This window comes from Elephas maximus, chromosome 3, assembly GCF_024166365.1.
Source record: "Elephas maximus indicus isolate mEleMax1 chromosome 3, mEleMax1 primary haplotype, whole genome shotgun sequence".
NCBI lineage: Eukaryota > Metazoa > Chordata > Mammalia > Proboscidea > Elephantidae > Elephas > Elephas maximus.
In genome coordinates, this window is record NC_064821.1 from 171971873 (window position 1) to 171984901 (window position 13029).

The 13029-nt window shown below is 40.5% G+C and overlaps 1 protein-coding gene across 1 annotated transcript in view; it reads right to left on the bottom strand.

The window, feature by feature from the left end:
• GNAI3 (G protein subunit alpha i3) overlaps positions 1 to 13029 on the bottom strand; it is a 62150-nt gene that overhangs the window by 1538 nt on the left and 47583 nt on the right. The gene's annotated exons all lie outside the window — the stretch shown is intronic.

Below are 13029 nucleotides of genomic sequence, written 5' to 3' on the forward strand. Positions count from 1 at the left end.
ATAGAGTCAGACCATTATCATTTACTAAGGAAGAGGGAATATGACTGAGACAGAATTCTGTATTTCCATAACCATTAGCGTTCTCAATAATCATATATTTTTCATGACAGCAGACTTTCATTATAACTGATATGAAACTACCACACACAGAGATCAAGGAAAACAAAACATTAAACCTCTCTTTCCCCTTTCCCCTAGGTTTTTCACATGAAAAATCTAGAAAATATAAAAGGAAACCAGGGAAGTAGCAGGATGCATTTCTAGAGAACACAATTGTTCAAAGGTCAGAGAGCCTGTGCTCCTTGAAAGGATCTTAAGAAAACAATTCCAAAGGTAAGTCAGGCTTCTTTTCACAATCATTCCACAGTGCTTTGTCCCAGAGCTTTCAAGGTAATAATTTAAATGATCAAAGGCAATCAAATAGGTGCACAAGGGAAGAGGGCTTGAATTCTATACTTTAAAAGAGTGAATTTTATGGTATGTGAATTATACTTCAGTAAAGGGTGAGTGGGGACCAAAGGCAAATCCTTTTTTTCAACAACATTTGCTACTAACATTCTTAATCACCTGCTTCCTACATATCTTGTTTAATTGCAGAGCCTTTAGAGTACCCTAGAAACTGGCTGCAGAGCCAGGGGAACTAAAAACACACACACACACTCACATGTGCACAGTTATTACAGCAAGCTAGAGACTATTTTCAGTGACATCAAGCATGACAAAAAATATCAACTAAATATATAAAGATGACTAACAATAACAACAAAGAAAGGGATATTAATTATACAGGTTATGGCACACGTTACACAGGTTGAGAGGTCGGCTGCTAACCAAAGGGTTAGCAGTTGGAATCCACCAGCCACTCCTTGGAAGCCCTATGGGGCAGTTCCACTCTGTCCTATAGGCTCGCTAGGAGTAGTAATCAACTCAGCAGCAATGGGTTTGGTTTGAAGGAAGATAGTTTGAGTGTTTTTCGTAAGTTCTGTAGAATAACCTCTGTAAATTAAAAGTAAAATGTACATGGTGGGAAAAGATACAGATACCTGGGAAATCAGGACTGTGAGATTCCTTAAGTAGGGTGAAGTCAGTGGATAATAAGCTTGGACATTCACAAGAAAAAACACTGGACATGAGTATTTAAGGTTCTTTGCTATGTGTGAAGAGATTCCCAGCTTGGACTTCAACATTAATGCCAATCCTTTTACTTGTCTAAAGATTTCTCTCCCATTCTAAAACTGGGCTACTTTCTATGAACTCCTTACCTAATTCTCACTCTGAACAGATGACTACATTCCCAACTTCCCTGAAGAAACAAAGAGGCCATGGGGCTTAAACTACATCATTTTTAAGTCTACCACCTCACTATAAAAAGTTACCTAACCCTGACAGTATGGCCCCCGGACACTCTTTTAGCTCAGTGAAGTCACTCCTGAGGTACACCCTTCATTCAAAGATTAGACACACCAATAAGACAAAACAAGACTAAAGGGGCACACCAGACCAGGGGCAAGGCCTAGAAGGCAGGAGGGGACAGAAAAGCTGGTAATAAGGAACCCAAAGTTGAGAAGGGAGAGCACTGACATGTTGTGGGGTTGTTAACCAATGTCATAAAACAATATGTGTACTACCTGTTTAATAAGAAGCTAGTTTGTCCTGTAAACCTTCATCTAAAGTACAATAAAAAAATAAAACACCAAAAAAAACAACAACAACAAAAAAGTTACCTATGTTTGCACTAGTAAGCTGGACTGGTACAAATACAGGTAACTTTTTTTTTTTTGGTGGTTTCTATGAAAAAGAACGGGGCATCAGGGTTGGAGGAAAACTCATTAACAACCTGCGTTATGCAGATGACACAACCTTGCTTGGTGAAAGTGAAGAGGACTTGAAGCACTCACTAATGAAGATCAAAGACCACAGCCTTCAGTGTGGATTACACCTCAACATAAAGAAAACAAAAATCCTCACAACTGGACCAATGAGCAACATCATGATAAACAGAGAAAAGATTAAAGTTGTCGAGGATTTCATTCTACTTGGATCCACAACCAACAGCCATGGAAGCAGCAGTCAAGAAATCAAAAGACGCATTGCATTGGGTAAATCTGCTGCAAAGAACCTCTTTACAAGTGTTGAAGGGCAAAGATGTCACCCTGAAGACTAAGGTGCGCCTGACCCAAGCCGTGGTATTTTCAATTGCATCACATGCATGTGAAAGCTGGACATTGAATAAGGAAGGCTGAGGAGGAAGTATTGACGCTTTTGAATTGTGGTGTTGGTGAAGAATATTGAATATACCATGGACTGCCAAAAGAACGAGCAAATCTATCTTGGAAGAAGTACAACCAGAATGCTCCTTAGAAGTAAGAATGGCAAGACTGCATCTTACATACTTTGGACATGTTGTCAGGATGGATCAGTCCCTGGAGAAGGACATCATGCTTGGCAAAGTACATGGTCAGCAGAAAAGAGGAAGACCCTCAACGAGGTGGACTGACACAGTGGCTACAACAATGAGCTCAAGCATAAGAACAATTATAAGGATGGCGCAGGACCGGGCAGTGTTTCGTTTTGTTGTGCACAGGGTCGCTGTGAGTTGGAACTGAGTCAACAGTACCTAACAACCACAAATATTTGCACCAGTTGTACCTCTGGTCTAAGTGCCTTTCTTCCTGTTCAAAAATCAATTCCTCTACCTAGACTCTTTTTCAAAGATTTACAGAACATGCCATTAACTATTTAAAGTATACAATAAAGCATCATGCTGTACCATTAAGTATTCACTCCCCATTTCCCTTTCCCTCATCTCCTGGTAACTAGTAATCTAAGGATGTGCTTATTCTGGGTATCATATAAAAGGAATTATATGATATACGACCTTTTGTCCCTGGCTTCTTTCTCAGAATAACGCGTTCAAGTTTCATCCAAGTTGTAGCATGTATCAGTATTTTGCTCCTTTTTGTGGCTAATATTCCTTTGTATGTATGTATCACAATTTGTTTATCCATCTATCCTACCTAGACTCTTGATTCCGTCTTCTCCCACCTGCTTAGAAATCTTGTTGTATCAATTATATCCACTTTTTATATATCTTCTCTTTTGTTACAGTATCTTACTCCGAAGCCTATAAACATTCTTCAGTCTCTTTTCCCCCCTTTATCCCAGTTGCTCAAGAATAGTCTGTCCTTGTCTTCATTTCTTCATCTCCCACTCAGTAACTACCTGCATCTGGCTCTAATCTCACCACCCCATGGGCAGTGCTCTCAATTGACAGTTATGACCACCAAACCACTAAATGCAAAGGCCGTTTTTCAGTCTATCTTACTTTATCTGCGCATGACATTGTTGACTGTTGACCATTCCTCTCTTTAACTCTCCTTTTGGTTTTTCCCTTTGTATCTTACACAAATCTTTATTTCTCTCCTGCCAAAAGAAGCTGTGGCCCTCTTCTCTCAGTCCATATGATCTCCACAGTTCATCTCGTTCATTTCCCCAACGGATGATTCTCCAATCAGCATTATCTAACCCCAACATCTCCCAAAGCTTCAAGGCCACATACGTAACTGCCTATTAGATATCTCCATTTTGATGTTCCAGATACTTCAAAAAATCAACATTTCCTAAATATGAATTCAGATCACAGCACCAGCACCCAATCAATACAGAAATATGGGAATATCTTTCACTCTTCCCACTTCCTCACTCTCACTACATCTTTTTACTTTATATGTTATTAGCTTAGGTGTCATCAAGTAGATTCCAACTAATACTGACCCTATAGGACAGTCTAGAACCACCCCATAGGGTTTAATAGGCTGGAATCTTTACAGGAACAGACTGCCAAGTCTTTCTAGGCTGTAATCGTTACAGAAACACATAGCCACTGATGGGTTGGAACCACTGACCTTTTTGTTAGTAGCCAAGCACTCAACCACAGTGCCACCAAGCATTTGGTGCTCAGCTAACAAACAATTCTCCTTCCCTAGAAATACCCCACGCTGATATACAATGATCTAGTCATAGCGGTGCACCCATACCAGTCATGTTCGTGTCCTTGACCTCAACTGATTAACTGGACTAAGGAAGTTTGGCTGTCTTAACCTAGGCCAGGATCTCTCTCCCAGCAATTTGAATCTGGGGCCAAGGAATCCGAGTCCACTTTGGTCTCCTGGAGCAGACACAGAAACTGAGGCAGGGCCATCTCTTATTACAAAAACTGAGTAGCAGAAAAAGTTGGTTAAGGTGAGGAAGAAGAATAAAGAAGATACACAGACGATAGGAAATTTGATGATTATGAGTGATGGTTATACAAAATGATTAATGTATTTGGTATCACTAAATTGTACACCTGAAAAACCTTAAATTGGCAAATGTTATATCTTTACAACAGTAAAAATAGATAAATAGTATCACACGTGCACACACGTGTGCACGCATGCGCACACACACACACACACAATGATACAGAAAGGAGAGAGAAAGATGGGCACAGAGTGCTTCCAGGGTTCCTGACAGCTTTGTATTTTCTAGCTCTAACTCTAAGACCTGGCTCCATTCTTGTACTAGGCTTCTATGATATATCCCTATATCCTCACCAAAAGCTTTTTATTTGCACCCGGAGAGATCTCTGATCCATTCAACTCTCCTACTATCTTTATTACCATGTGTTGAATAATCTTTCTAAAGTAGTTTCAACTATGTCATATATCCCCAATTAAAATCCTTCAATAAAGTCCTACTGCTTCACCATAAGATACAAAGCCCTGCTGAGCTGATCCCAGCTCATAGTTCCATCCACTCCTTCCCCACCACTTTGAACTCGGGCAATTACCAAATTCCTTCTAGATTCCAGAGATCATGCCATTTTTTACCTCCTTTTTTTTTTTTTTTAAATTGTACTTTAGGTGAAGGTTTACAGAACAAACTAGTTTCTCATCAACCAGCACACACACTTTTCTATGACACTGGTTAACAACCCCATGACATCTCAACACTCTCTCTGCCTTCTCAACCTTGGGTTCCCTATTACCAGCTTTCCTGTTCCCTCCTGCCTTCCAGTCCCTGCCCCAGGGCTGCTGCACCCCTTTAGTCTTGTTTTGTTTCATGGGCCTGTTCAATCTTTGGCTGAAGGGTGAAACTCAGCAGTGACCTCATTACTGAGCTCATTACTGTTCAGGAGCCATACTCTCAAAGAGTTTCTTCAGTCTCTGTCAGGCCAGCAAGTCTGGTTTTTCTTTTTTTGGTTTTAACTTGGGAATTTTTTTTTTTTTTATTAACTTGTATTGAGCTTCAAGTGAACGTTTACAAATCAAGTCAGTCTGTCACATATAAGTTAATATACATCTTAATCCTTACTCCCACTTGCTCTCCCCCTAATGAGTCAGCCCTTCCAGTCTCTCCTTTCATGACAATTTTGCCAGCTTCCAACTCTCTCTATCCTCCCATCCCCCCTCCAGACAGGAGATGCCAACACAGTCTCAAGTGTCCACCTGATATCATTAGCTCACTCTTCATCAGCATCTCTCTCCTACCCACTGTCCAGTCCCTTTCATGTCTGATGAATTGTCTTCGGAAATGGTTCCTGTCCTGTGCCAACAGAAGGTTTGGGGACCATGCCCGCCGGGATTCCTCTAGTCACAGTCAGACCATTAAGTATGGTATTTTTATGAGAATTTGGGGTCTGCATCCCACTGATCTCCTGCTCCCTCAGGGGTTCTCTATTGTGCTCCCTGTCAGGGCAGTCATCGATTGTGGCCGGGCACCAACTAGTTCTTCTGCTCTCAGGATAATGTAGGTCTCTGGTTCATGCGGCCCTTTCTGTCTCTTGGGCTCTTAGTTGTCGTGTGACCTTGGTGTTCTTCATTCTCCTTTGCTCCAGGTGGGTTGAGACCAGTTGATGCATCTTAGATGGCCGCTTGTTAGCTTTTAAGACCCCAGATGCCACATTTCAAAGTGGGATGCAGAATGTTTTCATAATAGAATTATTTTGCCAATTGACTTAGAAGTCCCCTTAAACCATGGTTCCCAAACCCCCGCCCTTGCTCCGCTGACCTTTGAAGTATTCAGTTTATCGCGGAAGCTTCTTTGCTTTTGGTCCAGTCCAGTCCAGTTGAGCTGACCTTCCATGTATTCAGTGTTGTCCTTCCCTTCACCTAAAGCAGTTCTTTTCAGCTAATTAATCAGTAAAAAAAACCCTCTCCCTCCCTCCCTCCCTCCCCACCTCGTAACCACAAAAGTATGTGTTCTTCTCAGTTTATATTATTTCTCAAGATCTTGTAATAGTGGTCTTATACAATATTTGTCCTTTTCCCTGTGACGGATTTCGCTCAGCATAATGCCTTCCAGGTTCCTCCATGTTATGAAATGTTTCACAGGTTCGTCACTGTTCTATATCGATGCGTAGTATCCCATTGCGTGATTATACCACAATTTATTTACCCATTCATCCGTTGATGGACACCTTGGTTGCTTCCAGCTTTTTGCTATTGTAAACAGAGCTGCAATAAAAATGGGTGTGCATATATCTCTTTGTGTGAAGGCTCTTGTTTCTCTAGGGTATATTCCGAGGAGTGGGATTTCTGGGTTGTATGATAGTTCTATTTCTAACTGTTTAAGATAACGCCAGATAGATTTCCAAAGTGGTTGGACCATTTTACATTCCCACCAGCAGTGTATGAGAGTTCCAATCTCTCCGCAGCCTCTCCAACATTTATTATTTTGTGTTTTTTGGATTAATGCCAGCCTTGCTGGAGTGAGATGGAATCTCATTGTAGTTTTAATCTGCATTTCTCTAATGGCTAATGATCGAGAGCATTTTCTCATGTGTCTGTTAGCTGCCTGAATATCTTCTCTAGTGAAGTGTGTGTTCATATCCTTTGCCCACTTCTTGATTGGGTTGTTTGTCTTTTTGTGGTTGAGTTTTGACAGAATCATGTAGATTTTAGAGATCAGGCGCTGGTCGGAGATGTCATAGCTGAAAATTCTTTCCCAGTCTGTAGGTGGTCTTTTTACTCTTTTGGTGAAGTCTTTAGATGAGCATAGGTGTTTGATTTTTAGGAGCTCCCAGTTATCTGGTTTCTCTTCGTCATTTTTGGTAATGTTTTGTATTCTGTTTATGCCTTGTATTAGGGCTCCTAGGGTTGTCCCTATTTTTTCTTCGATGATCTTTATCGTTTCAGTCTTTATGTTTAGGTCTTTGATCCACTTGGAGTTAGTTTTTGTGCTTGGTGTGAGGTATGGGTCCTGTTCCATTTTTTTGCAAATGGATATCCAGTTATGCCAGCACCATTTGTTAGAAAGACTATCTTTTCCCCAATTAACTGACACTGGGCCTTTGTCAAATATCAGCTGCTCATACATGGATGGATTTATATCTGGGTTCTCAATTCTGTTCCATTGGTCTATGTGCCTGTTGTTGTACCAGTACCAGGCTGTTTTGACTACTGTGGCTGTGTAATAGCTTGTGAAATCAGGTAGAGTGAGGCCTCCCACTTTCTTCTTCTTTTTCAGTAATGCTTTGCTTATCCGAGGCTTCTTTCCCTTCCATATGAAATTGGTGATTTGTTTCTCTATCACCTTAAAAAATGATATTGGAATTTGGATTGGAAGTGCGTTATATGTATAGATGGCTTTTGGTGGAATAGACATTTTTACTATGTTAAGTCTTCCTATCCATGAGCAAGGTACGTTTTTCCACTTAAGTAAGTCCTTTTGAATTTCTTGTAGTAGAGCTTTGTAGTTTTCTTTGTATAGGTCTTTTACATCCTTGGTAAGATTTATTCCTAAGTATCTTATCTTCTTGGGGGCTACTGTGAATGGTATTGATTTGGTTATTTCCTGTTTGATGTTCTTTTTGTTGACGTAGAGGAATCCAAGTGATTTTTGTATGTTTATTTTATAACCTGAGACTCTGCCAAACTCTTCTATTAGTTTCAGTAGTTTTCTGGAGGATTCCTTAGGGTTTTCTGCGTATAAGATCATGTCATCTGCAAATAGAGATAATTTTACTTCCTCCTTACCAATCTGGATGCCCTTTATTTCTTTGTCTAGCCTAATTGCCGTGGCTACGACTTCTAGCACGATGTTGAATAAGAGCGGTGATAAAGGGCATCCTTGTCTGGTTCCCGTTCTCAAGGGAAATGCTTTCAGGTTCTCTCCATTTAGAATGATGTTGGCTGTTGGCTTTGTATAGATGCCCTTTATTATGTTGAGGAATTTTCCTTCAGTTCCTACTTTGGTGAGAGTTTTTATCATAAAAGGGTGTTGGACTTTGTCAAATGCCTTTTCTGCATCAATTGATAAGATCATGTGGTTTTTGTCTTCTGTTTTATTTATGTGGTAGATTACATTAATGGTTTTCCTGATACTAAACCAGCCTTGCATACCTGGTATAAATCCCACTTGATTGTGGTGAATTATTTTTTTGATATGTCGTTGAATTCTTTTGGCTAGAATTTTGTTGAGGATTTTTGCATCTATGTTCATGAGGGATATAGGTCTGTAATTTTCTTTTTTTGTAATGTCTTTACCTGGTTTTGGTATCAGGGAGATGGTGCCTTCATAGAATGAGTTGAGTAGTATTCCGTCATTTTCTATGCTTTGAAATACCTATAGTAGTAGTGGTGTTAACTCTTCTCTGAAAGTTTGGTAGAAATCTGCAGTGAAGCCGTCCGGGCCAGGGATTTTTTTTTTGGGCGTTTTTTGATTACCGTTTCAATCTCTTATTTTGTTATGGTTCTATTTAGTTGTTCTACTTCTGAATGTGTTAGTTTAGGTAGGCAGTGTTTTTCCAGGAATTCATCCATTTCTTTAGGTTTGCAAATTTGTTAGAGTACAATTTTTTGTAATAATCTGATATGATTCTTTTAATTTCAGTTTGGTCTGTTGTGATGTGGCCCTTCTCGTTTCTTATTCGGGTTATTTGTTTCCTTTCCTGTTTTTCTTTAGTCAGTCTAGCCAGTGGTTTATCAATTTTGTTAATTTTTTCAAAGAACCAGCTTTTGGCTTTGTTAATTCTTTCAGTTGTTTTTCTGTTCTCTAACTCATTTAGTTCAGCTCTAATTTTTATTATTTGTTTTCTTCTGGTGCCTGATGGATTCTTTTGTTGCTCACTTTCTATTTGTTCAAGATGTAGGGACAGTTCTTTGATTTTGGCTCTTTCTTCTTTTTGTATGTGTGCATTTATCGATATAAATTGGCCTCTGAGCACTGCTTTTGCTGTGTCCCAGAGGTTTTGATAGGAAGTATTTTCATTCTCGTTGCATTCTATGAATTTCCTTATTCCCTCCTTGATGTCTTCTATAACCCAGTCTTTTTTCAGGAGGGTATTGTTCAGTTTCCAAGTATTTGATTTCTTTCCCCTACTTTTTCTGTTATTGATTTCTACTTTTATTGCCTTGTGGTCTGAGAAGATGCTTTGTAATATTTCGATGTTTTGGATTCTGCAAAGGTTTGTTTTATGGCCTAATATGTGGTCTATTCTAGAGAATGTTCCATGTGCGCTAGAAAAAAAAGTATACTTTGCAGCAGTTGGGTGGAGAGTTCTGTATAAGTCAATGAGGTCAAGTTGGTTGATTGTTGTAAGCAGGTCTTCCATGTCTCTATTGAGCTTCTTACTGGATGTCCTGTCCTTCTCCGAAAGTGGTGTGTTGAAGTCTCCTACTATAATTGTGGAAGTGTCTGTCTCACTTTTCAGTTCTGTTAAAATTTGATTTATGTATCTTGCAGCCCTGTCATTGGGTGCATAAATATTTAATATGGTTATGTCTTCCTCATCAATTGTCGCTTTTATCATTATGTAGTGTCCTTCTTTATCCTTTGTGGTGGATTTGAGTCTAAAGTCTATTTTGTCAGAAATTAATATTGCTACTCCTCTTCTTTTTTGCTTGTTGTTTGCTTATTTTTTTCCATCCTTTGAGTTTTAGTTTGTTTGTGTCTCTAAGGTGTGTCTCTTGTAGGCAGCATATAGACGGATCGTGTTTCTTTATCCAGTCCGAGACTCTCTGTCTCTTTATTGATGCATTTAGTCCATTTACATTCAGCGCAATTATAGATAAATAAGTGTTTAGTGTTGTCATTTTGATGCCTTTTTATGTGTGTTGTTGACAATTTCATTTTTCCATATACTTTTTTGTGCTGAGACGTTTTTCTTTGTAAATTGTGAGATCCTCATTTTCGTAGTGTTTGACTTTATGTTTGTTGAGTTGTTACGTTTTTCTTGGCTTTTATCTTGAGTTACGGAGTTGTTATACCTCTTTGTGGTTACCTTAATATTTACCCCTATTTTTCTAAGTAAAAACCTAACTTGTAATGTTCTATATTGCCTTGTATCACTCTCCATATGGCAGTTCTATGCCACCTGTATTTAGTCCCTCTTTTTTATTACTGTGATCTTTTACATTTTGACTTCAATGATTCTCTGTTATGAGCATTTTTTTTTTTTTTTAAATTAATTTGTTTTTGTGACTTCCCTATTTGAGCTGATATCAGGATGTTCTGTTTTGTGACCTCGTGTTGTGCTGGTACCTGATATTATTGGTTTTCTGACCAAACAATACCCTTTAGTATTTCTTGTAGCTTTGGTTTGGTTTTTGCAAATTCTCTAAACTTGTGTTTATCTGTAAATATCTTAATTTCGCCTTCATATTTGAGAGAGAGTTTTGCTGGATATATGATCCCTGGCTGGCAGTTTTTCTCCTTCAGTGCTTTGTATATGTCGTCCCATTCCCTTCTTGCCTGCATGGTTTCTGCTGAGTAGTCTGAACTTATTCTTATTGATTCTGCCTTGAAAGTGACCTTTCTTTTCTCCCTGGTTGCTTTTAAAATTTTCTCTTTATCTTTGGTTTTGGCAAGTTTGATGACAATATGTCTTGGTGTTTTTCTTTTTGGATCAATTTTAAATGGGGTTCGATGAGCATCTTGGATACATATCCTTTCGTCTTTCATGATGTCAGGGAAGTTTTCTGTCAGGAGATCTTCAACTATTTTCTCTGTGTTTTCTGTCCTCCCTCCCTGTTCTGGGACTCCAACCACATGCAAGTTATCCTTCTTGATAGAGTCCCACATTAATTCTTAGGGTTTCTTCATTTTTTTAAATTCTTTTATCTGTTTTTTTTTTTTTTTTTTCAGCTATGTTGGTGTTAATTCCCTGGTCCTCCAGATGTCCCAGTCTGCATTCTAATTGCTCGAGTCTGCTCCTCTGACTTCCTATTGCGTTGTCTAATTCTGTAATTTTATTGTTAATCTCTTGGATTTCTACATGCTGTCTCTCTATGGATTCTTGCAACTTATTAATTTTTCCACTATGTTCTTGAATAATCTGAGTTCTTCAACTGTTTTAAGTGTGTTCCTTGGCTTTTTCTGCAGTTTGCCTTATTTCGTTTCAGATGTCTTGAAGCATTCTGTAAATTAGTTTTTTTATATTCTGTATCTGATAATTCCAGGATTGTATCTTCATTTGGGAAAGATTTTGATTCTTTTTTTGGGGGGGTTGTAGAAGCTGTCATGCTCTACTTCTTTATGTGGGTTGATACGGACTGCTGTCTCTGAGCCATCACTGGGAAACTTGTTTTTCCAGAAAATTCGCTAAAAAAAATGCAGTCAGATCCCTATCAGAACTGCCTTTGGATTATAACCGCCACCTTGTTCCCTTTAAGGATGAAAGTCCGGGATTCGGATCATATATGCTTGGCTGTAGCTGGTTCTGTGTTTTTAGTCCAATTAGGGATGGATTTTTCGTCCCTGGGTTTTTGTGGTTCCTTCTCTCAGGCCGAAGAGTGCGTTAGGAAAAGACCAAAAGAAAAAAAAAGGGGGCAGGGGGAAGCAAAGCCGCCGCGGAGCCGGAGTTGTTCTCCCTCTCGCTCAGTAAATTCCAATGTTAATGAAGCCAGCTGTGGAGGGTGGGGGAGGGATCAGAGAGATAGGAGAGTAGCACCTCGGAATATAGCTGTTGCCTGTCTTGCTTGGAATGACTATTATATCTGAGATTCCCGAGGGGCGTGTCGCCTATGTGTGTTGGCTGTGTGGAGATTGCCCCCGGGGGTCTGGCCCGCTGAAACCGCGGTCAGATCCTCCGCTGCCAATCCAAATCCTAGCGTCAAGGTTCCCCTGCTGGGACGCTGTACTCCTGGCTCCAAAATCGGTCGCTTCCTCCCGGGGATTTCTCGTCCCGGCAGCCGCGTTGCCGCGCCGCCTCCGCAGACCGGCTGGGCCCCCTCCCGTGGTTAGTTCAGGGGAGTAAGGCTGCATCCCGTGCTTGCGCCGTGACAGTGCCCAGTCAAATACCCAGCGCCAGGGTTCCCCGGCTGGGACGCAGCACTCCTGGCTCCAAAACCAGTCACTGCCTACCGGGAAGTTCTCCCACCAGCCGCATCACCACGCCGCCCGTGCAGACCGGCTGGGCCCCCTCCCAGGTTCAGTTCAGGGGGGTAGGTCTGCGCCCCTTGTTTGCGCCGTCACAAGATTTATGAGTTCAGCTCCCCTGGGCCCAGATGCCCAGCGCCAAGGTTACCTGACTGGGACTCTGGCTCCAGGCTCCGAAAACAGTCGCTGCTTCCCCGTATTTGTTCGTTTTCCGTCTCTAAATCTGTGTTTGTTGTCCAAGGTTCGTAGATTGTTATGTATGTGATCGATTCACTTGTTTTTCCGAGTCTTTGTTGCAAGAGGGATCCGGGGTAGCGTCTACCTAGTCCGCCATCTTGGCCCCGCCTGGTTTTTCTTTTTGAGTTAAAATTTTGTTCTTCATTTTTCTCCAGCTCTTTCCGGGACCCTCTACTGTGACCCCTGTCAGAGCAGTCAGTGGTGGTAGCCAGGCACCATCTAGTTTTACTGGACTCAGTCTGGTGGAGGCCATGGTAGATGTGGTCCATTAATCCTCTGGACTAATCTTTCCCTTGTATCTTAAGTTTTCTGTATTCTTCTTTGCTCCTGAAGGGGTGAGACCAGTGGAGTATCCTAGATGGTCACTCACAGGCTTTTAAAACCCCAGACACTACTCACCAAAGTAAGATGTAGAATATTTTCTTTATGAAC